This window comes from Petaurus breviceps, unplaced genomic scaffold (assembly GCF_028583685.1).
Source record: "Petaurus breviceps papuanus isolate PSGF00001 unplaced genomic scaffold, PetGlider_PUasm1.0 151, whole genome shotgun sequence".
Lineage (NCBI taxonomy): Eukaryota > Metazoa > Chordata > Mammalia > Diprotodontia > Petauridae > Petaurus > Petaurus breviceps.
The window spans coordinates 21,862,679-21,889,611 of NW_027185712.1; the positions used below are offsets into that span (position 1 = coordinate 21,862,679).

At 36.9% G+C, this 26,933-nt stretch overlaps 1 long non-coding RNA gene across 2 annotated transcripts in view; it reads left to right on the forward strand.

The window, feature by feature from the left end:
- LOC138152670 (uncharacterized) overlaps window positions 1–26,933 on the forward strand; it is a 247,901-nt gene that overhangs the window by 104,444 nt on the left and 116,524 nt on the right. For both annotated transcript variants that reach the window (XR_011166164.1, XR_011166165.1), the window contains exon 2: window positions 15,424–15,514. This is a non-coding gene — a long non-coding RNA (uncharacterized lncRNA). The remainder of the gene's footprint in view (window positions 1–15,423; window positions 15,515–26,933) is intronic.

A 26,933-nucleotide genomic window follows, 5' to 3' on the forward strand; every position in this document is an offset into this window, starting at 1 on the left:
ACAATCACTCCTCCCTGCCCTGGAACCAAGATCCTGAACTCCATATGGGCAATTGAGTTGCCAATAAATGTCGGGTGCCAGTCAGTGTCAGCAAAGGATTCTCTGTAATCTTTATGACCAGTTGTCTGATCCCCTTCATATTTCTGTACTGAGAACTTCTGAAGATATATTGGACTTTCTGGCTCTAGAAAAGCCACTTAACCTCCCTCAGGCTGAGTTTTCTCATCTATAAAATAGGGATAATAATAATAATGACAATACTTGACTCATAGGGTTGTTGTGAGGATCAAATGAGATACTATATCTAAAGTACTTTGTGAAGATTAGACAACTATAGAAGTAGTCATCCAAGTCTCATCCAAACTCCTAATCACACGAATAAGGTTCTGTTCTTCCCTGGAGGAGTATATTTAAAGGGGATCAGTTTCCTTCCAGAGGAAATGGAAGTTCATTTACTTTTGTCTGTTAATTTGTCACAGAGATGATCACAGTACCAAGAACAAGTTAATTTTGCTCAGACACCATGAGTTCATTATATAAATAGTAGTGTACCACCCTAATGGGAGTTAAATAGTGAGATGACTAGTTGGGCCTTGAAATGATCCCACTGAATGCACAAAGTGCTAGCTCTGTGAACCCAGTGGAAATGAATTCTTGCTTATGAAACCTCTTAAAGTGGAAATCTTTTACCAGCATCCCAGGGGTCAGGGCCACAGACTAAGTGGAGAAACTCCTTTGAAGATCATCATTGGATGGTTATTATAAAGGAAAAGAAAAAGCTATGATGGTTACATTGTCTGCTCATAAGACACAATAAATTATTCATGATCGGAAAATGGAAAGAGGAAGGGCTTCAAAAATATGTAAAAGGATTAAAGGAAAAGCATTCTTTATAGAAAGCATTGCCTTTGGCAAGTGTGGTGAAATGACAAAAAAAAAAATGATCTTTAGTCAGAGAACTTGAGGGAAGTTTTTTCCTCCCCCTTTACTATCTGTGTGACCTTAGCCAAGTCACTTCCCCTCTCTAGACTTTGGCTTCCTCATTTGTAGAATGAGACCATTGAGTAAGAATTCCAAATGAGTGTAGGAGGCAATAAATTCCAGGCGAGGAATTGTTAAGGAGATGCTAACTTATCAGAACAAAAGTAGGTGCAAAACAGAAGAATTGGTGTTCACATGGCAAAAAAAAGGCGCATTAATGGGGTGGTCTCATTAGCCTCTACATACTGGGAGGAAATGAGGAAAGCTCCTTGCTCAATGAATGGACCCACTCCGGAAGACAAAGGAGGGCATATGGGCAAAAGTCGTACAAGATTGGCAGGCATGGATAGTTTATGATCAGCATTCTTAGAGGAAGTACTCACATTGATGAGATCATAGATATGTTTGATTATTTAAGTTGGACTAAAAGATCTCTGAGATTTCTTCTAGCTTGAGCTAGACTCATCTAAATGAGTCTAAAGTGAATGAATGACATTTTTGGGGGGGTGTGGGGGACCACTAGTAAGTGGAAATGGAATGAACTTTCTAAGTCTCTAGCTACGGGGGAATTCAAATAGCATCATTTTGCAGAGTTTAAAGCTACTGGACAAGCAAATAATCACCTAACATTAAAGAAATGTTTTATGTGTTTTGAACATAGGTTTTAATCGTCTAAATAATGACAGGAAACCATTTTATTGCTGTAGAGCTAACATAAATAGGAGCCTGGAGGAATACTCTGCACATATTACATTATATTAATTGTCTATATTATCTTTGATACTGGAGCCTGCTCAGGCACACCAAATGGGTTAATGACTCCACTGTAAATAAATGGAAATTGTTTTAGGCAATATTAATTGAAAGGCATTCATGCAATTACAAATTCCTGAAAGCTGCTATGTACTAGGTAGAGGTCTTCTAAATGCCCTACTCTTTGTTTTGAACAACTTTTAAAGTGATCAAAGGATGTCTGAAGCCCTTGTCACCATCTGGGATCTATCTAATAAAATTGATCCATCCACATAAAATTACATAGCCTACACTCACATAAATAAAGCTTGAAATTAGAGTGAAGAATAATAGTCAGAAGATGTGTGATGGCTATAAAACTTCCAACAAGAGAAGTGATATTTGCTGCCAGTGCTATGCAGCAGAGATTTTGAACCATTTTTGTTAAGTTTTTTTTTTTTTCTGGGCTCTACTCCTGACTTTCCAGACTCTTTTTTTACTGTGCCACAGCAGGTTTCTTCCTCTAGAATTCACTTCACCTCTGGAATTATCATTCTGGAAGCACACTCTGTCCTTGTGACCCCTTCTTCTTATTGATTGACTCCTCCCAGAATCTCCATTTAACAAAAGTGCCTAGGCCATTCATATCTCCATTCATCTTGAGGCTCCATTCCTGGCTCTCCAGATTTTCCTTACATGGTAGTATCTCCCTTGCTTTTGTGTATTATCTATCCTTCCTTAGAATATAAGCTCCGTGAGGGTAAGGACTATTTTTCTACTTACAAGTGCATTTCCAGGGCTTAGTACAGTGCCTGGCATATATCACATGCCTAATAAATACTTGCTGATTTTTTGGTGTCATAGTGCCTTTTAGCCACCTGATGAAGCCTACTGACCCCTTCTCAGAATACTATTGTTAAATGCAGAAAATAAAATATATAGATTCTAAAGGAAATAAATTACATTAAAATGTCAAGATATTAAAAAATAAATAAATAAGGTCTTGCACCCCAGGTCAAATCCCTGATATAAAGCAAGCATGCAGGTGATACCGTGGGCTTTCATGTTCTTTCCACTATTGACTATACCATAATGCCTAAAAATGGTGAATGTGAAAATTTGATTGAAAACTGCCTGAGAATAGGCTGCTTTTTATTCATAGATGTGAATGAGCTATATGCATATAGGTACCTTTTGATTTTCCAGGCTACTTCCTATATGAAAGAGATTGGAACAAGATTAATTCATTGACTTTGTTAATTGAAATGGGATAATCATGTTCAGGATGGAAAGGACCTTTAAGAATATCTAATCCAACATTCCATTCTCCCATGTATCCCCTCTTCCCCTGCCCTTATTTTACAGATACACCTCAGTGATGTGAAATGTTTTGCATTGTCAGTCATATAGTTAATAAGCAAAAGAGTTGGGATCGAACCCAAGTATTCTAATTTGAATGTCTTTCTGCTATGTTATAAATTCTTTAAGAAAAGTCCTTTTAGGGCTTCTAGAAAGAGAGTTGAAAAGTACCTGGTGTCATTGGTACTTCCTACCCTTTGTTGCTATAAATTAGATTCTATTTGTTAACATAACATGGGAAACCAATCCACTGCTAACCTTGGCACAGGCATCCAGTTCCATACCTTGGCCTTGAATGATGGGAGATAACCACAACCTGTAATGGACAGCAGTCTTTATCACCCATGTCACTTAAGCTGTCACCATTTGACCTTACAATCTGTCTTTTGGAGACTCAGGAGCTGATCCAAGTGGGTCACCTTGCTTTCCTAAAGAGGGCCATCTGTGTAGGTCACCAGAAGAGGAGGAAGAAGAACCCAAATAGTCCAACAGCACTCCTGGCCTGCAAAAGCATACACAGTCACCCAAATCAAAGGCGATCATTGGTTAGTGGTTATCTCCTTCATAAGGAACAAAAGGTGAGCTTTGCTTTTTTGAGAAAAAAAAAATTACTGTAAGGGGAAAAATGGGACTTATGTAGTCGACAATATAAGTTCTAAAAATGCAATTTCCGGATTAATAACAAAGCCTCTGTTCTAGTTCACCAGTTCCTTTAGGACGTGTGCTTTTGACCCACACAGCATATTGTGCCCCATGGCTCTTAGCTGAACTATAACTTAATGGTTCCCCCACCCCCAATACCTTTTTTAATGTGTGATGTCTATTAAAACTAGCTTCTGCTTGTATCATGGGCCTCTGTGGAAATGAGATAGGTGTCTCAGTGGACTGACCACCAGTTAAATATTAAAGCTTGTACCTTTAATATTTAAGTCTGTAGAGTGCATTATAGTAAAGAAAAACTAGGTGAGTGAACATTCTGTATCCCTCCTCATCTCTCCCCAAACCTTGGATCTTTAAAAAAAAAAAACAAAAAAACCAGGCAATGTTGCACTTTGTATTCTTTTCATTCTAACTAAGAAGATAAAAGAGCAGCCCCAAGATCTTTTTAGTAAGAAAGATTCAGGTATATCCACGAGTTTATATAGCTTGGCTTTAAGGCACTTCTTAATTTCTTTCAGAGTCCAAGTGCATTATTTGAATGATTTTTTTTTTTGCCACTTGTCATTTTGTCAGTCTACATCTAATTAAAGCAGATAAAGAAAGAGGAGGTTGGGGAGGGAGTGAGAAAATCATAGTGGAGGTTTAAGTATTTCATCTTGAACTGCTTTGTACCTCTACCTCTAATTATGCTTATTTTTATAAACAAATCCCTACAAAAATTCAGAATTGTGTTAGGATTGAAGAAGAGTTCTATTTATTCATTCAATCAAAAAATATTTTTTAAGCATCAACTCTGTGCCTACTGCAGTGTTAACCACTGGAGATAGAAAGGAAAAACAAACAAACAAAAAAGTACCTCCCCTCAAGGAACTTACATTCTAATGGAGGAAGACAACATATAGATAAATCAGTGTTTGCAAAAAAGATGGAATGCTTTGGCTCATACATAGATTTTTTTTTTAAGAACTAGAAGGAACCTTAGCAATCATGTAAGGGACCTTAGAATTTGATTTTTAGATGTGTACCCCGCATACAAACAGTTGGCTCTTAAATTTCTTTACTTGCCTTTCATAGCAATATGAAGCTTCTGATGTAGTTTTTCCCTTGGGGAAGTTATCAGATTATAAGGATATCTATGAAGAATAGTAAAGAAAAAAAAAGTACTTAATTTAAATGTGTTTATCTTTTACCTTTCAATAAGCAAGGAGATAAGCAAGGCCCAGGAACTGGTGATTAAGCAGTGAAACATTCAGCACATTAGGGAAGAAGTGTGACAAGCACAATAAGTCATGTAGGAAGAGAAATATTAAGGTGTTCAGGCTTGAAGGGGAGACAGGTCAATTGTGAGAGCAGACTCTTATTCTTAGAGAAATTTTATAAGGTCAGGACTACAGAGTCAAGAGGGAAGGTCATAGGCTTGAAGGATCATAGATGTAGAGCTAGAAGGGCACTTTCATCTAGTCCCATCATCTCATTTCACAGATGAGAAAAGTGAAGCAAAAGAGGTTGAGTGACTTGTCCATCTGACTTGTACCTGAAACTTTTCATAGGTGTTGTCTCCCTCTTTAGAATGTGAAGTCCTTGAGATCAGGAGCTGTATTGCTTTTTCTGTTTGCATCCCTAGTACTTAGCACAGTGCTTTGCACAAAGTAAATACTTAATAAATGTTTTGTTCATTCAGGAATCATATCTCTTTGGAATGTGGAAGTCACTGTTACTGGATTCAGGAATTTTGTCCAACATACAAGATCTACTAGACCAGTGGTAGGGAATCTGTAGCCTTGTGGCCACATGCGGCCCTTTGACGGAATTCAAACTTCATAGAACAAATCCCTTTAATAAAAGGATTTGTTCTTTAAAACTTGGACTCAATCAAAATGCCACACCCAAGTACCTTAGAGGGCCACATGTGGCCTTGAGGCCACAGGTTCCTCACCACTCTACTGGACCATTAATATATTGGAATAAGTACAGATTCTTAAGTAAGCTGACTTAAATCTCATCTTTGTCATTTACTTCCCATATATCTTTGGATATATCACATTTCTTTTTCTTTTGCACAACTACTATGGATGCTTCAAATGATCTGTAATATTATGGTTCAAAACACCATAGGATTTTTGAATTTATGAATAAAGAATGAAGCATTTATTAAGTATTTACCATGTTCAAGGTATTGTGCAGTGGGGATATATTCCTTGATCTCAAGGACCTCACAATCTTTTTTTTTTTTTTTTAAGCAATCGAGGTTAAGTAACTTGCTCAAGGTTACATGGCCAGTTATTTCTGGGTGTGGTGCAAAGTATCTGAGCCCAGATTGGATCCCCAGGTCATCCTGACACTGGAGCCAGTGCTCTTACTTGCTGAGCTACCTGGCCACCTCTAAGCAATTGGGGTTAAGTAACTTGCTCAAGGTTACACGGCCAGGTGTTTCTGGGTTGGTGCCAAGTGTCTGAGCCTGGGATTCGAACTCCAGGTCATCCCGACACTGGAGCCAGTGCTCTTACTCGCTGTGCTACCTGGCCCCCCCAAAGAGAAAGTCAGGAGACAGTCTTTTTTTTAGGACCTCAAATTCTAATGAGAAGGGCAACATCCATGAAAAGTTTCAGATGCAAGTCAGATTGAAAAGTCCCATAGTCTTTAGGGTACAACAGCAAAGTAGATGTCAATTTCTCTTCCTTAATGTCATTTCCACTAATAAAATTATGGCAGTTTCTAATGCTGAATCATTTGCCAGAGCCAAGGGCTCTGGTGGCAAGAACTTTCTTTTCTGGCTTGGCATTCATTAATTCTTTTTTTTTTTTTTTAAAAGCAATTGGGGTTAAGTAACTTGCTCAAGGTTACACGGCCAGTTATTTCTGGGTGTGGTGCTGAGTATCTGAGTCTGGAGTTGATCCAGGTCATCCCGACACTGGAGCCAGTGCTCTTACTCGCAGAGCCACCTGGCTGCCCCTAAGCAATTGGGGTTAAGTAACTTGCTCAACGTTACACGGCCAGGTGTTTCTGGGTGGGTGCTAAGTGTCTGAGCCCGGGATTCGATCTCCAGGTCGTCCCAACACTGGAGCCGGTGCTCTTACTCGCTGTGCTCCCTGGCCGCCCCAACATTCATTAATTCTTGACTATAGCACCCACTGGAGTAGTTACCAGGCTGCATCTCTATGTCTTTTGATTTTTTTGTGAAAAATATTCATAATCTATAGATGTGACATTTGAATCATTTAGAAGCTAATGGCCTTGTTTTTTCTTAATATGAATCATGCTTTTAAAACATTTGTCACAGGCCTCCTCTGTGCCCACAGAGAATCAGTCAATGCATATGTTAATTTGGTTTGGTTAATTAGTCATTTTATACAAGAAGACTCAAATAAGAGAAAAAAAATGAAAGAAAGTGAAAACTAGCATGCTTCTGTCTGAATTCAGACCATATCACTTCTTTCTCTAGAGGTGGATAATATGCTTCATCATTAGTCCTTTGGGATTGTTTTGGAGCATTGTATTGCTGAGAATAATAGTCATTCACAGTTCTTCATTGAACAATACTGCTGTTATTGTGTACAATGTTCTCCTGGTTCTGTTTACTTTCTTAAGCATCAATTCATATAAGTTCTTCCAGGCTTTTCTGAAATCATCCTGCCTGTCATTTCTTATGGCATAATAATATTTTATTATAACCATATACCAAAACTTGTTTAGGCATCCCTCAATTGATGGGCATCCTTTTAATTTTCAATTCTTAGTCACCACAAAAAGAGCTTAGTAATAATTCCAATATTGATAAAGTTTACTTATTTCTCGTAGTAGACCACCTTACTGGCCATTGAGCAAGGATCTTGTATTTAGATTATCAATAATTAAATTAATGTTTAAAGATGTCTAATAAATGTTCCCAGTTTTACCACTTTATCACCATGAAAGTAAAAGAATGCTGCATAGGATTGAGGGTCAATTTGTACTTTTTTGTTTCATCAGAGTAGGACATTTGTAGAAATATAAAATTTTGCCTTATTTTTCATTTTCCTTAAATTGGCTTTACCTCATAACTTAACATTTACTTTTGTCTTTTCTCATTCTTTTTTCTTTTCTATGTATTATGTTCCCAGCTGGAATTGGAAGTGCCCTCTGGGCAGGAGCTCTTTGTTCTAGTTATTATACATTATGATTACACATACACACACCATCTAGTATCTAGGTGGTATGGAGCATATATGAAGTAGTTTGTAAATGATTGCTCAAACCAGATGGGGAATATAGGTGTATGGAGTAGAAATGGTGGACTGTTCTCATCAGTGTTGGCAGTTGAATTACAACCATGGGCTCAACTCTCTTTTATTATTTGGAAGAAAAACAGTTCAATTCCTTGTGATTCATTTTCTCCTTAGCGAAGTAGAGAGAACACCATCTGCTCTCATGACCTTCACAGCTTGCGAAGGTGGGACTGGACAGAGAGCCAAAATGCACTGGAGGTCTTTGACATTTGATTCTGTTGGACTGTCTTGTTAACTACACTGAGGTCATATTTAAGTCTTTTGAAAGAATTTAAAACTTATTATCTTAGATTTTGGAAATTATGGTTCAAAAGAGATGTGGGGAAGGAGTAGATATTGATGTTTGCTTTCCTCCATAAAAATGAGCTAGTTTAATTATCACCATTTCACAAATGATGGAAGTATATCTCAAAGTCATTAAGTAATAGACTCATGACTTTGGGGGTACAACTGAAACTAGAACTCAGGTCTTCTAATTCCCAGTTCTATGTCACAATGCCTGAAGCAACCCTAATTCAATAATCTTAATATTTCATCCCTTCATTCAACGAATTTAATACAACACACATGTACCGAGTGCCTACTATATGCAAAGTACCACCCTAGGTGCTAAAGAAAAATCAAACCATCCCTAGTTTCAAGGAACTTATATTCTCTTTGGGGAAACACTAGAAACACACACACACATGCATATACACATATGTGTATACACACATATACATATAAGACGAACTTCTAGATCAATAACCTGCCCTTACCCTCCCTAGCCAGAATTGCAGGGTTCTAGCTCTGTGAAATAGAGGAAATTCTTCAAGGTCATTCTCACATACATACTCTCATTGTGAGTAAATGACATGTTCACAAATGATGGTAAACTTGCTTATAAAAAAAATTTGGTTTACAAACTACCATTAGTAGTAAGGGATAAGAAAATAGGAAATGCAGAGTAGTTAACAAAACAAAACAAAACAAAACAGAAAACCTCTTTTTAAACTCAAAAAAGGAAGTAGAGAGGAGGCAGCAATGAAGCCATGGGAAACCTTTACAGAATTGTGGATTTCACAGCTGAAGAGTATTCCCTCTGCTTAGTGTTTGCCTCCTGAGTCCAGGTAGAGTTGCTTGTACTGCTTTTGGCAATTGTGTAGAAGATTTATTGGAGAGAGAAGGGAATAGTCTGGAAGTTGCCAGTCAATAAACATTTCTTAAGCACCTACTATGTGTTAATCACTCTGCTAAGCACTGGAAGCAGAAAGGAAGAAAGTATAATTAATAATCCAGGCAAAAGGTAATTATGATCTCTGGGGTGCTGCTGGTATTAGCAGATGGAATGAGATACATGTTAGATTTATTATGGATATGTATTTGACAATGGTTGGAAACTGATAAGAACTGAAGAAAGAGTCTAGGGTGGCAGTGAGATTGTGAATCTAGAGTAATGAGACTGAGTAGAAACAGGAAGGTTTACAAGAGGGAGAGATTTATGTAGATTTAAGATAATGAATTCCATTTCGGACAAACTGAGCTGCTGGTGCCCCTAGGATGGCCAGCTCAAAATTCTAGCAGGCAGTTGCCAAATTAGAACTAGAGTTTGGGAGAGGAATTGAGGTTGGATATACAGACTTAGGAGTCACCTGCATAGAGATAATCTTTGTACCCATAAAAGCAGATAAGATCCTCAAGGGAGAAATTGCAGAGACAAAACAGGGGTCCAGGAGGAAACTCATCTTAAAGGGGTATGAAATAAATGGTGATCCAGCAAAGGAGACTGAAAAAGAGCTGAAGAATTGATACCAGTAGATTCAAGACAAAGAGATGTTATGGAAGTCAAGGGAAGAGAGTATTCTGAAGGAGGAAGTTATTGAAAGTGTCAAAAGCTACAAAAATCAGGCAGAATTCGAACTTCTTATTTTACTTGGCTACTGAATTCTTCATACAGTTCAGAGGCATAATCCAGGCTCCCCTTGTCTCTGTTATTCAGAGTTGCCATTTGTTGAGGTGAAAAACCTTTCCTTGGTTGCTTCTCACTCAGCCCAACCCCATGGACAGACCATATCCTCTTTTCCCCTCCTATTTCTTTGTACACTCCAAAATACCCATTCTACTATTAGAGAGAGAGTCTCTAGACTACATTCCCCGGAAGGCTGTTCATCTTACCGGCTCTTGTTTACATCATCAGACAATCCTAATTCATAAGGTGTTTTGTACAAAGTGAGAGGTTTAAAAAGAGAGTGGTGAGATGGCTAGGTGGCACAGTGAATAGAGCACCAGTCCTGGAGTCAGGAGGACCTGATTTCAAATCCGGCCTCAAACACTTGACACGTGACCTTGGGCAAGTCACTCAACCCCAATTGCCCTCCAAAAAGCAAAAAAAAAAAAAAAAGGAAAAGGAAAAGCAAAAAACAAAAAATAAAAAGAGAGTGGTGAAATTAGAGAGGTATAGTTGGAACAAATCAGGTGAGCAGTAATACAGAGGTAAGCAGGGACCCTTAGTAAGACAGGAAGATGGAAGTGGAACTCACAAAGTGGTATGATGGTAGAGTCTATGAACACTGGAATTATGATCGTACTCCAGTGGCTTCAGAGCTAAGGTAAGATGTGTCAGTAGTTCACAAAGCCTGCTTAGAGAGTCTTTGGGAGTGGGGGTGGAGAAGAAATTCCAAGAGGAAGGTGGCATAACCCTTTAATTATTTACAAATGGGACTATAAATTCTGGAATGATTTCTCTGACTCCCCCTAATATACTGGGGAGTCAGAGTAATTAAAAGGGAATTTGATTATAACTCCCCTGGAGGTATTGGAGATGGTCCCTTTGCATATGGGTCCTTTTACCACTTGATTTATTTTCTAATTAGTTACATTGTTTCATTCTTAAATGCTTTTGATCTTGTATTTATGTGTCTCTTGTATGGTCTAGCAATGGAAACTGAATTCGATTAGCTAAGGGTTTGGACTGTGAGTTTCATTAGAGATCACTACCAAATAGTCATACTGCACTTGGTGGTAAGGAGTTTACACTCACAAAATCTTCTCTATGTCGCCATCACATACTCTTCCCATCTTCCAGTGTTCATGGTTCTTTCCAGATGATACTCTATAGAAGTGCCTTGTAATATAAGCTCCTTGAGAGAATGGCTGTTTCATTTTTTATTTTTTGTGTCCCCAGCATATGACACAATGCCAGATTTTAAGAGATGCTTGTTGATTGCTCTCTCTTATCTCTGACACACCTGTCCAGGAGGAAGAGGTGACTAGTTTAGTTCCATTTCATTGTCCAGTTTGCCATCACCACTCTGCACTTTCTTATGTTTTCATGGCTGGCTGTATTTGTCTCTCTTACCTAGATCATTTTTGCTATAATATACCTGTCTCTGAGTCACTGTTCTTCCTTTCTCAAGGAATTCAATACTTCTTCGTCACCCCAACCAGAGCCCTCATACCCAGGAACTTCAACAGACACATGCTTTCCTCTTTTCTAATCACTTTATCAACTTCCTCAACTCTCATGAACTTCAACTTGACCACATACACAGATAGATGGTCTTAGGTGTTTCACCATCACTCATAACTGTGCCACTTCCTTGAACTATCTTTTCATTTCTCCCTTTGCCTCACTCCTCCTAAGGATAGATTTTATTCAACTTCATTATGACTTCTGGTATTTCTTTTTTTCCCCTGTTCTCCCAATAAACTATCCCTTCTCTGTCCAAATTCTCTTTTTCAAATCAATGTAGCAGGTTAAAAGATTCACTAGAGAAGAGAGTAATGAAAAAATCATGTTTGAAACAAGATTTTATATTATCGGTGGGTTTTAATTGCTTAGGTTATCTTTGTTCAATAATAACATGTGACCAATACTTGGATATATGCTGCAGACTCAAATATCATTTCCAAGGGTGACATTGGAGTAAAAGTTTTGAACACTTAGATATTTCATTTCCTTAGGAGATAACCATGCAATTACTAAGAGCAACAATAAAAATAGCTAACATTTGTATAGTGCTTTTAAATTTGGCAAAGTACTTTACAAATATTATTTCAATATGTTTTTTAAAACAACCCCAGATTATAGGTGTTGTTATTATTTCCATTTCACAGTACTGGAAACAGAGGCAAGCAGAAATTAAGTGACTTGTCAAACATCCCACAGTAAATACCTTAGGTTAGCTTAGAATTTAGGTCTTCCTGAAGACTGTAGGTCTAGCACTTTTATCTCCTATACCATCAATCAACAATATTAAAACTTCATTTGAGAATACACCCAAACTAGAAGAATATGCTTCAAGACACCTTAAGGAGTAGAATTAACTCAGCAGCAGCAATAACAATACATGCAATAATTAGCAGCTAATAAAGGGGAAAACATCTTAAAATCAGTTTTGACAGTGAAGGAACAGACAAAGAATGTGTGGATTAAGTCAAAGAAGTTTTCTGTTTTAGGCTACCCCTCTCTACCCCACCACCCAAAGGGAATTACCTAATGCTTTTGTTAGATCACCATAGGTGCAGTCATTGAATATTCATTGATTCACCTGTAAGTGTGGGGTGTCCTGTGGCACAATTGTGGTAGTGACTGCTTTTCAATGACTTAAGGTCTGAAGTTTCCTTCTGTACTTACCACACTGACTTAGGGAAAGAACATGGTGAGAGTGAGAATTCCTTTAACCTGCAGTAAAGGCATCCCTTTGGGTAGTAATGTCCTGCAGCTTTCAGCAAGATGAGCTTATTAGACTTCTAGAATATTCCAAGAGGTATGCTATGGTACTCCTTTTTTCTCAGGCCTGGTTTGGCAACATATACATCCTAACAGTTCTCCAGTTATTTAAAGGGGTATTATGACATTAAAAAATTCACAATAATAAATTTAAATTCATGTTTTAAATCAACATATTTTAATTAAGCATCCACTTTGTGCATAATATTATTACCAAGAACAATTTACCAAATTCCACCCTAAAGTAAGTCCTCAAAGCCTGAGATCTAGATAGTGACAATAGTGCATTAAATTGACTTAAAAATCTTTTTAATAGGTGTCATATTACCATGTCTCTTATATTCATATGGCATAGGAATTGGGCCTGTCATTTCACTAGCACAGATGAAGATGCTCTTTCTACCGAGGTAGATCAGCACATTATTTGCAATTTATAGTTTTAAAGAGTGGCTGAGGACTGAGAAGTTAGATGACTTGCTCTGAGTCACATAGCTAATCAAACCTGCTCGTAGGTGTTCTTGGTTTCAAAGTTAGCTATTTATCTATTACCCAATACTACTTCTTTTAAAATCTCTACTATTTTATTTTTCCCCAATTTTTAGCATTTTTATTTAAAGTTTCCAGTTCCAAATTCTACCCCTCCTTCTCTTCCTCCCTTCTCCCCCCCCCCCCCACAGCTGGCAAGCAATCAGGTAGAGGTTATTATAGGTGTGCAGTTATGTAAAAACATTTCCATATTAGTCATTTCATATAAGAAGATGAATAAAAGAAAAAAAAGAAAGTGAAAAATATCATGCTTCAGTCTGTATTCAGACAATATCACTTCTTTCTCTGGAGGTGGATAGTATGCTTCATCATTAGTCCTTTGGGATTGTCTTAAATCATTGTGTTGCTGAGAAGAGCTAAGTCATTCACAGACTTAGTGGAACTTTGTGGAACAATATTACTGTTACTGTGTACAATGTTCTGCTGGTTCTGTTTACTTTACTATGCATCAGTTCATGTAAGTCTTTCTAGGTTTTTTTGAAATCATCTTGCTTGTCATTTCTTATGACATAGTAATATTCCATTACAATCATACACCACAGCTTGTTTAGCCATTCCCCAATTGATGGGTATCCCTTTCATTTCCAATTCTTAGCTATCACAAAGAGTTGCTATAAACATTTTTAAACAAACAGGTCATTTTCTCTTTTTTTGGATGTCTTTGGGATATAGACCTACATGCTACCTCTTTGCCATGTATATGGTACATGTAAAATTAACTTTAAAAGATGGTCTTATGAAATTTAAGAATGCTAATGTCTAGCTGCAAAAATGTTGACTCTCTGAGCTACTCACACATTCGCAATCATGTCCTAGATGAGAGGGGTCAAACTCATAACTTTCAAATTTGTGATTTTCTAAGTCAATATGCAGCCTGCAGGGATCTTCTATTTGAGTTTGATAACACTCTTCTAGATGACTTTCCAGCTGCCAGCTTCTCTCCACTCTGAGCTATCAGCTACATAATAGTAAGAAACAGGATTTCCAGGTGTCCTTTCAATCATCTCCCTGCTGCTCTGACATTCATAGAGATTGCAAATTGTTTCATGTTAATTTCAAATGTTTAATCCTGTGGTTCAAAGTCCTTCACCAAGCAGTCTAACGCAGCTTAAGAAATAAAATGAAACTTTCCAAAATTCATTCCAGAATCATTCATAAGGGGGGAAAATAATTGATGGATATTGCCTGTACTTCTGAAGGTTGAAAGATTTTTTTACCCTAAGTTTTGTTATGTCAACATAGATAATCAAATAAGGTACTCAGGTATTAAGTATAGTCTAGATTCTTAACTGGAATAAAGAGCATCTGGAAATTATTTTCATGAATTTATTTCAACATAATTAAATGCATCACCAATGTTTAATATAGGCACTATATTTGTATAACCACCTATTATATTTACATATTCACTGAGTGGACTGTTAACCCGGATTCTACAGTTTATTCAAAGCCTCAAAGAATTGGGACCACTGCAATAAACATTTTTTTTTCAGTATTTAAAAATAATAATCAAAGACCTCTCCTACCAAAATCCTCATCTGCTGTTTTTGTTGGTGCTATGTAGAAGTGGGCATATAGGATCACAGAATGTCACTCTAGAAGGGGACTTTTAGATCATCGGGTCAAGTACATGGCCCATAACATTCCTGAGTGTAGTAACAACCAGATTAAGATGTAAGTGGGAAATATTTAATAAAACAAATCGATAAAAAAGGAACATGTTTACATGTGGGGTTTTCTAAATCCATATAGTGCAGAGATCCTTATTTATGGTTTCCTGGACCCCATTTATATTTGAGTTTGACATCATGGATCTAGTCCATGACTTTCATCTCATGGTTGAGGAAGCTGAAGTTCAGAAGTCATTTAATCGACTTACTTAATGCCATATAGTTGTAAATGACAGAGCAGGGATCTGAACCCAGGTCTTCTAATTTCATTTCTCCACCAGTTCCCAAACACTGAGATTGGTCATTCCACGCATACAGAGTGGTCAGATGTTCGATAAAAAAGTTTTGACAAACTGTCTGAGATAGACTGAATATCCATCACTATATGAGACACTAGAAGTTTTAGATCAAAATGTGTATAGTTAAAGAAGGGTGGATCAGAAAAAGTAATATTAGTTGGACAAAAGGCTAACACATCCGATGGTTCCCTTACACTTAGGAACAAGGCCTGGAAAAAGAAGATACTTGAAGCTAATGAGGGAATCCCAGCCATGAATGGAATGACCTGTTTTGAGGAAGCCTTCTCAGAAGTAAGTCAATCTGTAATATAATTTAGAAATGGTTTAGAGATGAGATTAAGGTGCTCTTCTCGATATCATTATGATGTAGCCAATTCAACATGCAATAAGTGGAAAGTAATCATTTATGAATAAAATATCATTTTGTTTTAAAAATCAATATCTTTTAAGTGAATTTGGATCACCTTCCCAGAGCCTCCTCATCACTAAGTGATTTGATAAAAGCATTTCTAAACTTGCAATACTTAAACACAAGACCTTGTACCACACTGACCTTATCAGAGTAAAGCATCTTGTGTGGTCTGGCTTGACTCTGCTAACCGGCCTTATAACCTTTTTCAACTATATTTAATAGAAATATTTTATATAAGTAACCAGAGTTACATCTGGGTAGAGAAGCATCATGTACAGGGAACCAGTCACTAGATATATTTCAGCCTACTTAGTGATCCAAGAGCCTCTTGAGACAGCTTCAGCTTGGTGAACTTCCAGCTCACTATCCATAGCATTTAAAGTTCTGTCGTTTTCTCATTGCTAATTAAGCATTCCTACTACACAGTTATATATGATTGTTTCCTAAGGTTTCTACTATCACATGTCTTTATATATCAGAGTGCTAAAGTTCAGATAGAGAATTAAGACCTCTTTTTAATGTGTGTATTATAACTTAGAAAGTAGTAAAGACTTATGAGAATATAAAAAAGACTTAAAAAAAACCCAGTTTTTTTTTTTAGGAAAAGTAATATGAAAGAAGGAATAGGAATGCTGCTCCCTGAATTGGATCAATGAAGTAATCATTAATTGAATACTTACCGGACAAGTATGGTGATAATAAGAAGATAAGAGAGTAATTACCGACCTTGGTGACTGAGGAGACCCAGTTAGAGTTGGACATTTATTAGAATAAGAAAGTTTTAGATTAGGAAAGAAGATTTATTTCTTTATCTGGCCTTTTGAAATGTTTCAAATCAGCCCATGATACCTCAGGACAAATATTCTAGAAGATCAATCTTGAGGTATTCTTTAAAGGTATTAATCAGAATCACTGGGGATGTTTTTATAAGGTAATAAATAACAATAACAATAATGATGATAATTTTCATACTTGTGATAATTTGTCATGTTTTCAGATTTGCAAAATGTTTTTGATATGTTGTTACATTTGATCTGCATAATCTTGTGAGATAGGTGTGATAGGTGTTATTTATTCTTATTTAACAGATGAGGAAACTGAGGCTGAGAGAGGTTAAGCAATTTGCCCTAGTTCACATGGCCAGCGAATCTGAGACAAAATTTGAACTTCAATATTCTAGACTTTTAAGTTCATTATTCTATCCAGGAGTGTGGAATGTGTGACCTTCAGGTCACATTTGGCCTTTTGTTCCTCAAGTCTGGTCCTTTGACTGATTCCAAATTTTACAGATCAAATCCCCTTCATAAAAGGGGACTTTGGACTTAGTCAAAAGGCCACATGCAAGGACCTTAGAAGGCAACTTGTGGCCTCGAGGCTGCAAGTTCCCCACCCCTGCTCCCTATGTGACTTAGGTTTCAAGTAGAAGAAAGATGCCTTATTTATAGAAAAAAAAAAATAAAAGAGACCTCACTTAAAGAGAGTAAAGTCTGAAGGAGTGAAGGAATAAATAAAGACACAAATGAAGTTGAGAATGTCTTCAATATACTAAATGACAAGATGAAGGTAAAAAAGAGAATTTTAAAATGGAAAAGGAATAGTAATTGTGGGCATAATAGCACATGGAGGAGTAGAACTGGAAGGTCAAGCTCCAAAAGATGACAATAAAGAAAGTGGAATGCTAAATAGTACCATGGGAAAAAAGGAGCACTTACCTTTGTTTAATCAAGTGAATGGCATAACCTCTCAAATAGACAGCAGAACCCAAACTCTCTTTAACTGAGGATATCAAGGGAGGTACAGAATTGGGAGAGGGAAATACATATGGATAATGGAAAGAATCTAGCACCGTCACCTGATCTTTTTTTAGAAATGTATAGTGGAACAGGTACAGATGAATCGAATGATGACAAAGGAATGTACATGGGTTATGTAGGCAGGACTCCCATTATTCGTCCCAGGCTTAATTAACTTGCAGATAAGTACAACTCCACATATATTTTCTACTTGCCTATTCTACTGTAAAAAATACATAGAAAAAAAAGAAATAAAATGAGCGTTGTTAACTAAACTGTTTTTCTCCCCAAGTAAGTAGTTAAAGGCTTTTGATTTTTTTAAACTAATCTGAGGCTTGCTTTTTTCCCCTTTTACTTGCGATTCAATGCCGAGGGGCCTAGGGACTATAAGACATTTTGCATTGTTATTTTCTTTTTTTAAATGTTTGATGTTCTTTTTATTTTAAATCCCTGTCTTTTTTTCAATGATAGTCTCCCCAAACAGAATATATATATATATATATACACATACATACATACATACATACACACACATATATTCAAGAAAAAGAAATAAGCATAATCTTCATGATGGCAAATGTCTCATTCCACATCCATACTTCATCACCTCTCTGCCAAGAGATAGGATGCATGCTTGATCTTCAGCTCTCCAATGCCATGATTAGACCCTTTATTGATTAGACTTTAGAAATGTTACTTTGTTGTTTTCTTTTACATTATTATAGTCATTGTACAAAATATTATTTCTTGACCTGTTTTTATTCCTTTATTTTAGATCATTCAAGTTATAGGGTAGTTGTTTTAAGACTGTTTACTCTCAAAATCTTTGAAATACCTATAACACTTGCTATATTGAGTGTATAAGAAATAACATTTTGAAGTTTAAATGCTTTGAGATGTTTTGGTGAAAGGCTTTGCAAAAGAATAGAATAATTTTGTATTTTCCAAGATTTAAAAAAAAACCTAGATTTAATTCAAAATTTTTCCCTTTGTAAAATCTAAACCTTGGCAACATTTTTAAACTAATTGTGGCTCTTTTGATTTACCCACATTAAAAAACTTCCCCACCCCCAATTTCATGTTATTTATATTTTTTTCAGTCTTGCAAAACTCTTAAATGGATGAACGGGTTTTGCTGCAACTTTCCAAACAAACTCATCTTTGCATTCAAGTAATTATGGAAAATTTCAATCTTAAGCATATCTTTTGGAAAATCAGAGCCAAGTGAAAAACATGGTGCATAATGGAGCCTGAACATACATCACTGCTGTACAGCGCTTGCTGGTATAGATTCTATAATGTATAGGCGTAAGGGCTAATTTCACAGCTGGTGTGTTTTCTGCTGACCTGAAACTGAAGTGAAGGGAAAGTTTGTTGAGGAAAGAGCATCAAAGAGATTTAGCTAAAATGGTGTGCGTGGACTGGTAGATGGAATTCTCTGGACTGGAACCTAGAAATTTTCTTTAAAGTTATGAGCATAAGGAGACAAATTTGGTAAGGCAGAAGAAAAATCAGTGTAGATCAGCACAGCAAAAAAGTATTTCCTTAAACACCTTCCCCCACCCTCATCCTTTATTCTTTACTTAGAGTTGGCATTTTATGCATTAAACTGAGTTGAGTTGGTCTCCTAGCTCAAATAACTTGGTCATGGAAATACACTTCAACAATTCTTATTCCTCAAAGGCACATCTTTTCATCAGAGTGAAAGTTGGCTTTTGCTCAGCGAGTGTTAGAAAAGGAGAAAAACAACTACTTCGATCATGCACGATACTGTTCCATGTTTTCCATTGTGAGTTTCTCTCAGTGAAGATCTGAATGTGTCACTCCTCTATCCAATAAACTCTCATCATTCCTTATTTCTCCAGTCTAAAATATAAATTCCTGTATGGCTTTTAAAACCCATCATAACCTGGCCTCAGGTTACCCTTCTACACTTATTATTTTTAAATACTCTGTGTACACACACACACACACGTGTGTATATAGATGTAAACTGTACTATATACCCTTCCACTATATATATATATATATATATATATGCACATACACACATACACACACACACTCTACTATATAATCTAGACAACTAGCATTATTGCTATTTTCACACGGTCCTCCATCTCATGTCTCTTTTCCTTTGCCTTTGAGGTCCCTCATTTCTGGAATACACTCCATCGTCTTCTTTGCCTCATCCATTATTTCCTTCTAAATTCAGTTTAACCTTCATGTTTTATATAAAGCCTTTCCTGGTATTTTTGGCTGCTAGTAACTCATCTACTCAAATTTTATTTCATTAATAGGCATATATACAGCTAGGTGGTGCAGTAGATAGAGTGCTGGACCTGAAGTCAGGAAGATTCATCTTCCTGAGTTCAAATCTATCCTCAGACACTTATTAGCTGTGTGACCCTGGGCAAGTCACTTAACCCTGTTTGCCTCAGTTTTCTCATCTGTAAAATGAGTTGGAGAAGGAAATGACAAGCCACTCTAGCATCTTTGCCAAGAAAATACCAAAGTGGTCAGAAAGAGTCAGGCACAAACGAAAAATGATTGAACCATAGCTTGAGATCCAGCCTTGAAGCTAAGAAGAATGGAGTTCAAGTCTCATCACTGATACCCACTGTATGCATCACTCTGGTCAAGCCATTTTTCAGCACTCTAAGCACTTCTCTAAGTCCTTTCAGAGAAGGTATCAATGTACCTAGACCAGACAAATCACAGGTCTGGTGCCTAACCCTATTTATTCTTATATATGTGCATGTGGTCTCGTCCAGTAGAATACAATCTCCTGCAGAGCAAAGACTGCTGTATTTTTGTCTTTTTATGCTCAGCATGTATTGCTATCATATGGTAGATACTTAATAAATGCTTGTTGATTGATTGTAGGATTTCTGAAGACTAACACTGGAATGTGATAACATAAATTTGTCTAAAAGCAAAAATATCAATGGTTTGGGTGCTTCAAATAGTGTCTGTTTAATGCCCCAAGACCACCCTAGGAACTCATGCTTTACCCAAAGGGTAAAGGAAAGAGGAAGAGAAATGGGAAGCTAATAGGAATCCATTCCTGTAAATTAGAAAGGCCAAAGATTCAACTGGAAGACTAAAAACTGTGAGAGAATGTCTCTTGATGGGAACCTACTAATTCCTAACAAGAAGAGGACTAGTCAATTGGGAAAACTAGGAAGCAGGGAATGAGAGCTGTTTTGCTATATAAATTGAGAGATTTCTGAGAACTCTTTGGAACCAATTTGGAAATACAGAGACTAATGCTTTTGAATCTTCACATAATGCCAAATATTGAATAAGCTGAACAGGTTTTAATGGAAATGAACTCCATAGGTTATGATGAGGAATGATTGGAATTAGATGAGAATTTCAAGGATGCTAGCCAGTATGGGGGAAAATTGTAAGAAGCACATTTGGCATTCATTCATTCACTCAATCATTCAATAAGTATTTATTAACTATAGATAACCACATATAAGACATATAGAAAAACGTTAATCTGATGACACTCTGTACTCCATCATCTCATAGACATGTATAGGACAACTTTCAATCCATGAAAGAGATCTTCCTCCTCTTCATAAAATCACACATTTTAAAAAATCATAATTACTGTTAGTAAATTGTACAAATATCCACTTTGATAAGCAAATGGAGATGGAAACAAGCAATATAGATTGCCCAAGGGGTCATTCACTCTTTCTTTCTATAACATTCTACCCTTCTAAATCAATGTTACTTTTATAATTATAATCTATAATTATGTATTATAATTATTATTAATTTATTATATGTTATATAATTAGATATAATTTCATAATTATAATCTATAATCCTCAATGCCTGTGCTTTTCACATTGTATGGGCTCAAAACATGTTGTTTCTTCTGCCTAGAAGTTGAAAATCAAGTTGTGGAATGTAACCCTTGTAAGGCTCAAAGGACTAGTTGTGAGGGACTCTTCTCATTTGTGGAGACATGTCCCATCCTTGTGTGAGGGTAGAATTGGTGAGAGCAGAAGAGAAGGAAGGTTTGGATTCTTCTGATTTTCAGAATCAAGAGAAAATATGTGTAATTCCAAACTTCTTTAGGGCTTTGAAGGGAGTGAAAGACTCTAGGAAGGAGTTGACATGTAAAACTTTTATGATGTCATTATTCCTAGATCTGTCTCTCTCTTTCTCTCCCTCTCTGTCTCTCCCTTCCCCCCAACCTCTCTTTCTCTTTTCTTTCAAAGGAAGAGATCATTCAATTAGTATTAGATGCTACATGTTCTCATCTGCATACTTTTACTGATTGATGTTTTGCTATTGACTTAATGAGTAAGGTTCTCAGCTATTGGTTATGTGTATTTATTGAGGGATTGGAATTTGGTAGGAAGGGAGTCAAAACTTAGAGATATAACTTGGAGCCCTCCATTCTCATAAAAGAATAGTGATTCAGAGTTTAGCTTGAGCCTAAAAATGGCTTCCCCTAGACTAACAATACCTAATGGAGCAGATAGATATAATTCTATCCCAGGACCCCCTTTTTCTGAGGAAAGAGAGAAAGCACTGGGCCCAACCTCTGACTCTCTTCTTGGCAGAAATCAGTCTCCCTTGGAGAAGGGTAGGGAATAAAGAAGCTAAGAGCTCTCTCTTCTTGTCTCCCTATGAATCACGTCTAGATAGACCCACATGGAAATGCCTAACCTTTGTCTGCAAAACACCACCCATGCCACTCCCCTTACATGATAACTAAAGATAGCATGGAACTCATTGAGGAACACATAATTAATGCATGTTTTTAGGAAAGGGAAGTGTTAGAATAAGGGAGAGAGGGTAGTAGAGGCAATGTGGTAAAGAAGATAGAGACTTGGTCTTGAAAGAAAAAAAAGACCTACTTTCAAGTCTTGCTTCCTGACATATCCTGTTTGTGTAACTTTGGGCAAATCACGTTTTGTTAGTTCATACAATACCTTAAGATGTAATTTGAAGGACAGTTGACTCTCTCTATTGGTAAAAAAAAAAAAAGGTCTTCCCTCTGTGGGAGTTGCTTATGCCAATTAAAATACAGGTCTAGCCAAGAAAAAAAATCTCATTAGAATAATGGGGAAGGAAGATCATTTCAATAAAGCTGAATGGCTGGGAGCAGAAAATACAGAGGATAAGTTTGTAATAATCATGGGAGTAATTATCCAGATGAAGAGAAAATTTATGGCCTAGTTGTAACAAGTGGAATGAGATTGGGTCCAGAACTTGAATTATTGGGATGATAATTTTGATTATGATAAAGTAGAAGAGAAGGATGTGCTTGAGGTCAAAATTGCAAATGTGAAGGTATAGTGCAAAGATATGTTAAAGGTAAAGATTAATGGATAATAGAGGACAGGTGATAGCGGAGAAAAGATAAAAGAATCAGTTTTAATTATGATTGAGAATTAAGACCATTGCAGTGTTAAACTATGAAAGAAGTAAATAATTGTTCAATGCATTTAAATTTAGAATATGGATAGAATTAGGATATATTTAAAATATGAAGTAGAGACAGATCAGAGAGGAGTAAGATGGTAGATGGATAACATCAAATATCTAAGGAAATAAAAATCATACTGAAAAATTTTCCATTCAGTTTAACCAGGAGCAAAACTTTGATAAATTTTGCTAAGATCTTGTAATAGCAATTGGAAGAAAAATGATAAAACCATCTAATTCCTTGGTGAAATTAGAAGAAAATGTCGTTCTACAGTAGACTTTTTCATTAGAAAGAACCAAGTTGAAATCAGATCAGATTTAGGGTACCCTTTGTAACTTCTATCATGTCAGTTGTAAAAATAGTAGTCAGTCACATGCACTATGTGAGACCCCCTGTTAGGACTGAGTAAGAGGAAATGTGGCAGAAAAAAATCTGAAGTATAATTTGTTTCAGACCTTCTCACCCTCTGCTCTTTCTACTCTAGTGTTTACTGGATTCAGGCAGCTCTTTTGTGTGCAGTTCCTGAAAGCTGCTCCTGTCCTTCTGTCACTATCAGTAAGATAATTAAACACAGCCCATTCCAACAAAAAGAAAAATGAGGAAAAGGCTAGAGATCACACTACTGAAACTGGCTAGAAGCCCCACCTGGACTAGTTGCCAAGCCCTACTGGAAGTTGAACTACATGGGGACAGTCAGATAAGTCATACACTTTGTTGCTGAAGTTTTTCTGCTGTAAATTTGTTTCCTGAGACTGTCTTTTCTTTTAAATGCAATGCTATCTCTAACATTATTGGTGGAGTTGAATGTTGTGAGAAGTGAAGATTTGAGAAAGAGAATCGGGCAAATAATAGTGAAAGAAAAACTAATAATATTTCCTTTGAAGAAAAACAACCAAAAAAGATGAGGGGGGGAGTCTATACTGTGAAATTCGAGTCAATCCACTGTAAATTTCTTAGGGCAATGAGAGAAAATTTGGAAGTATCAATCTTGAAAAATAATGTAAAGGACAATTTTGAAAGATTTAAGAACTCTGATCAATGCCATGACCAATTATGAGTTCAGGAGGCTCGTGATGAATTATGTTTCCCATGCCCTGGCAAGAGGTGATGGACTAAAGGCACAGAACAAGATATACTTTAAGACACAGACAAAGTGTTTGTCTTATCTGGTTATACTTGCTAATTACAAGGAAGGGCTATTTGGAGGAGTGGCAATGAGTGGAGTTGTGGAGAGTCACAGTAATTAATAAAAACACTAAATGAAATGAGCATCAATGAAGTATTTTTAAAAAAATATACAAAATAAAGTGGTAAGATTTTGGGAGGGGACACAGCTAGGCAGGGCAGTTTGGTTACTAAGTAACCTTGAGAAAACTACACCTAAACGAAACCCACAGTTCAGCATATAATCCTCTTTTCCATTCTTTTTTTGTATCCTGGAATTCATGTTGGTTAAGTTTATAATAAAAAGAAATTAAAAACACTCAACTGTATGGGTTAGGAAATCTCAGATCAGATCTCAATTCTGTGGCTGCCTTGCCCTTCTTTAAAACCACTAAACTATCAAATCAATTTAAATTGATTCACACTTAATAAATGCTTATTAAGTTCAGGGCAGAGGGCCAGGCACTGAGGATATGAAGATTAAAAAGAATATGGTCTCTATCCTCAAGAAGGTTATGATTTAATGGGAGAATGTCGTACTCAAATAAGAATAAAAAAAAGATAGAATGTGGTAATGGGAGAATGTTGTACTCAAATAAGAATAAAAAAAAGATAGAAGGAAGGTTTGTAGTGTTATAAAAAAAATTCTGAGGACAAGATCATTTTTGACAGGAGGATAAGAAATGGCTTTGTGGAAGTATCACCCAAACTGGGCTATAAAGGAAGAGAAGCATTTTAAGAAGTGAAGGTGGGGCAGCAGATAGCGCACCAGTGGTAGAGGCAGGAGGAGGCTGAGTTCAAATCCAGCCTCAGACAATTATTAGGCATGTGATCCTGGGCAAGTCACTTAACCTTGATTGCCTTCCCTTCCCCCAACAACAACAAAAAAATGAAAGTAATAATAGCTAACATTTATATAGTACTTTAAGGTTGTCAAAGAATCTCATACATATTATTTCTTTTGAGCCTTATAACAATCTCATGAGCCAGGTAATAGTATTAATGCTAGTTTATTGATGAAGAAACTGACACTGAGAGAGGTTGAGTGACTTGCCCAGGGTCACGTCGGTTACTAGTGTCTGAGCTCAGGTCTTTCTTTCTCTTTTTTTTTGGAGGGTAGGGCAATTGGGGTTAAGTGACTTGCCCAAGGTCACATGGCTAGTAAGTGTTAAATGTCTGAGGCCAGATTTGAACTCAGGTTCTCCTGACTCCAGGGCAGGTACTCTATTCACTGGGCCACTTAGCCACCCCAGCTCAGGGCTTTCTTACCCCACCTACCTCCAAGACTTTAGCCACTGTTACATCTAGAGTGAGGAGATAATAAATTTCTGGCATGCAGATACAAGGATACAGGGAAGTGGGTGACTGAAGGATGAGATGAGAAAACAATGGCACAGTTTGTCTGGCAGGTGGAGGACATGAAGAGGAATAAAATAAAATGTGTCTAGAAACATAGCTTAGAGTCAGAATGCCAATCTATGGATAAAAAAATAATGCTTTAAGTCAGTGATCTCCACAGAGAGAGAGAGTGTTATGCCTTGAGCAGTCATGGTCTTACCACAGAGAAATTACAGTTCTATCCCAGGGAGTGTTTGATCAAGCACATGAAGAAAGAGAAGACAGGACACATCCTACTGTCCTTGAAAGCTGCCACATATGAAATTGGTAATGACTGGGATGGCCAGGTAGCACAGAGAATAAGAGCACCGCCCCAGAGTCGGGATGACCTGGGATCAAATTCAGGCTCTGATACTTACCACCACACCCAGAAATAACTGGCAAGTTACTTAACCCCAATTGCTTTAAAAAAAAAAAAAAAGGAAAGAAAAGAAAAGAAATTGGTAATGACTGCTTGGTCTGGGCAGCTGGGGCATTGTAGGGTTAAAATGCTTCCACAAACTGCCCCAACTCTCCAAATTATAGAGCAAGACCCTTTTCTGTGTTTACAATCATTTCAATATTAGCATTGCTGTTAGCTATGAAACTCAACATCAGTGGGAATCAATTAAATTAAATCAAATGATTTAATTGACACTTTTGTTTTTTTGAAAGTTCAATATTGCCTCCCAGATCTATTGCAAGGGAAAAGTCATTAGGAAATCAAGTCTTTAGGCATGTTTAGGGGCAGAGGCATCATTCTTGAAGCTGGCATGTAAAACTTCTCACTGTGGCTTGAATAAGATTAATTGTAATCGGAAGGGCAGCTAGGTGGCACAATGGATAGAGAACTGGTCCTGTAGTCAGGGGGACCTGACTTCAAAACCAATCTTAGACACCTGACACTAACTAGCTCTGTGACCTTGAAGTCACTTAACCCCATTGCCAAAAAAAGAAAAGAAAAGAAAAGAAAATGTAATTTACAAAATAAGTAAAATAGAATATGACATAGATAATGTTAATTTGGAGTTTTCTAAGTCAATATGCAGCCCCCAGGCACTTATTTCTATTTGAGTCTCACACCCCTGCTCTGGAGCATTATCATTACTTTGATAACATAGCATTCAATATTTGGTAAAGTTTTGTAGGGGAATCTCTTCAAATCATCTGCCATGATGAGCCTCTTCCTGTAGCAGGGACAGTGCCCATACCTGACTGCCCATGCCTAGGCTGACCCAAAGCTTAAATTTTAATAAGTGAAGTAGCTCTTCCAGGCGTACATAGGGAGTAATTAGCAGAGCCAGAATTCGACCCTAGTCACTAGTGTCAGATTTGACTCTCTTGTGTCTACACTGCAGCTGTTTCTTTTCTTTTCTTTTTTTTTTTTAAGCAATTGGGGTAAGTAACTTGCTCAAGGTTTGTGATAGTAATGGCAATTAAAGATTCCCCTGTATTGGCTTGGTTTTCAAATTGATTGTGTTAAAACCCAGAGTTTGTTAATCCCAC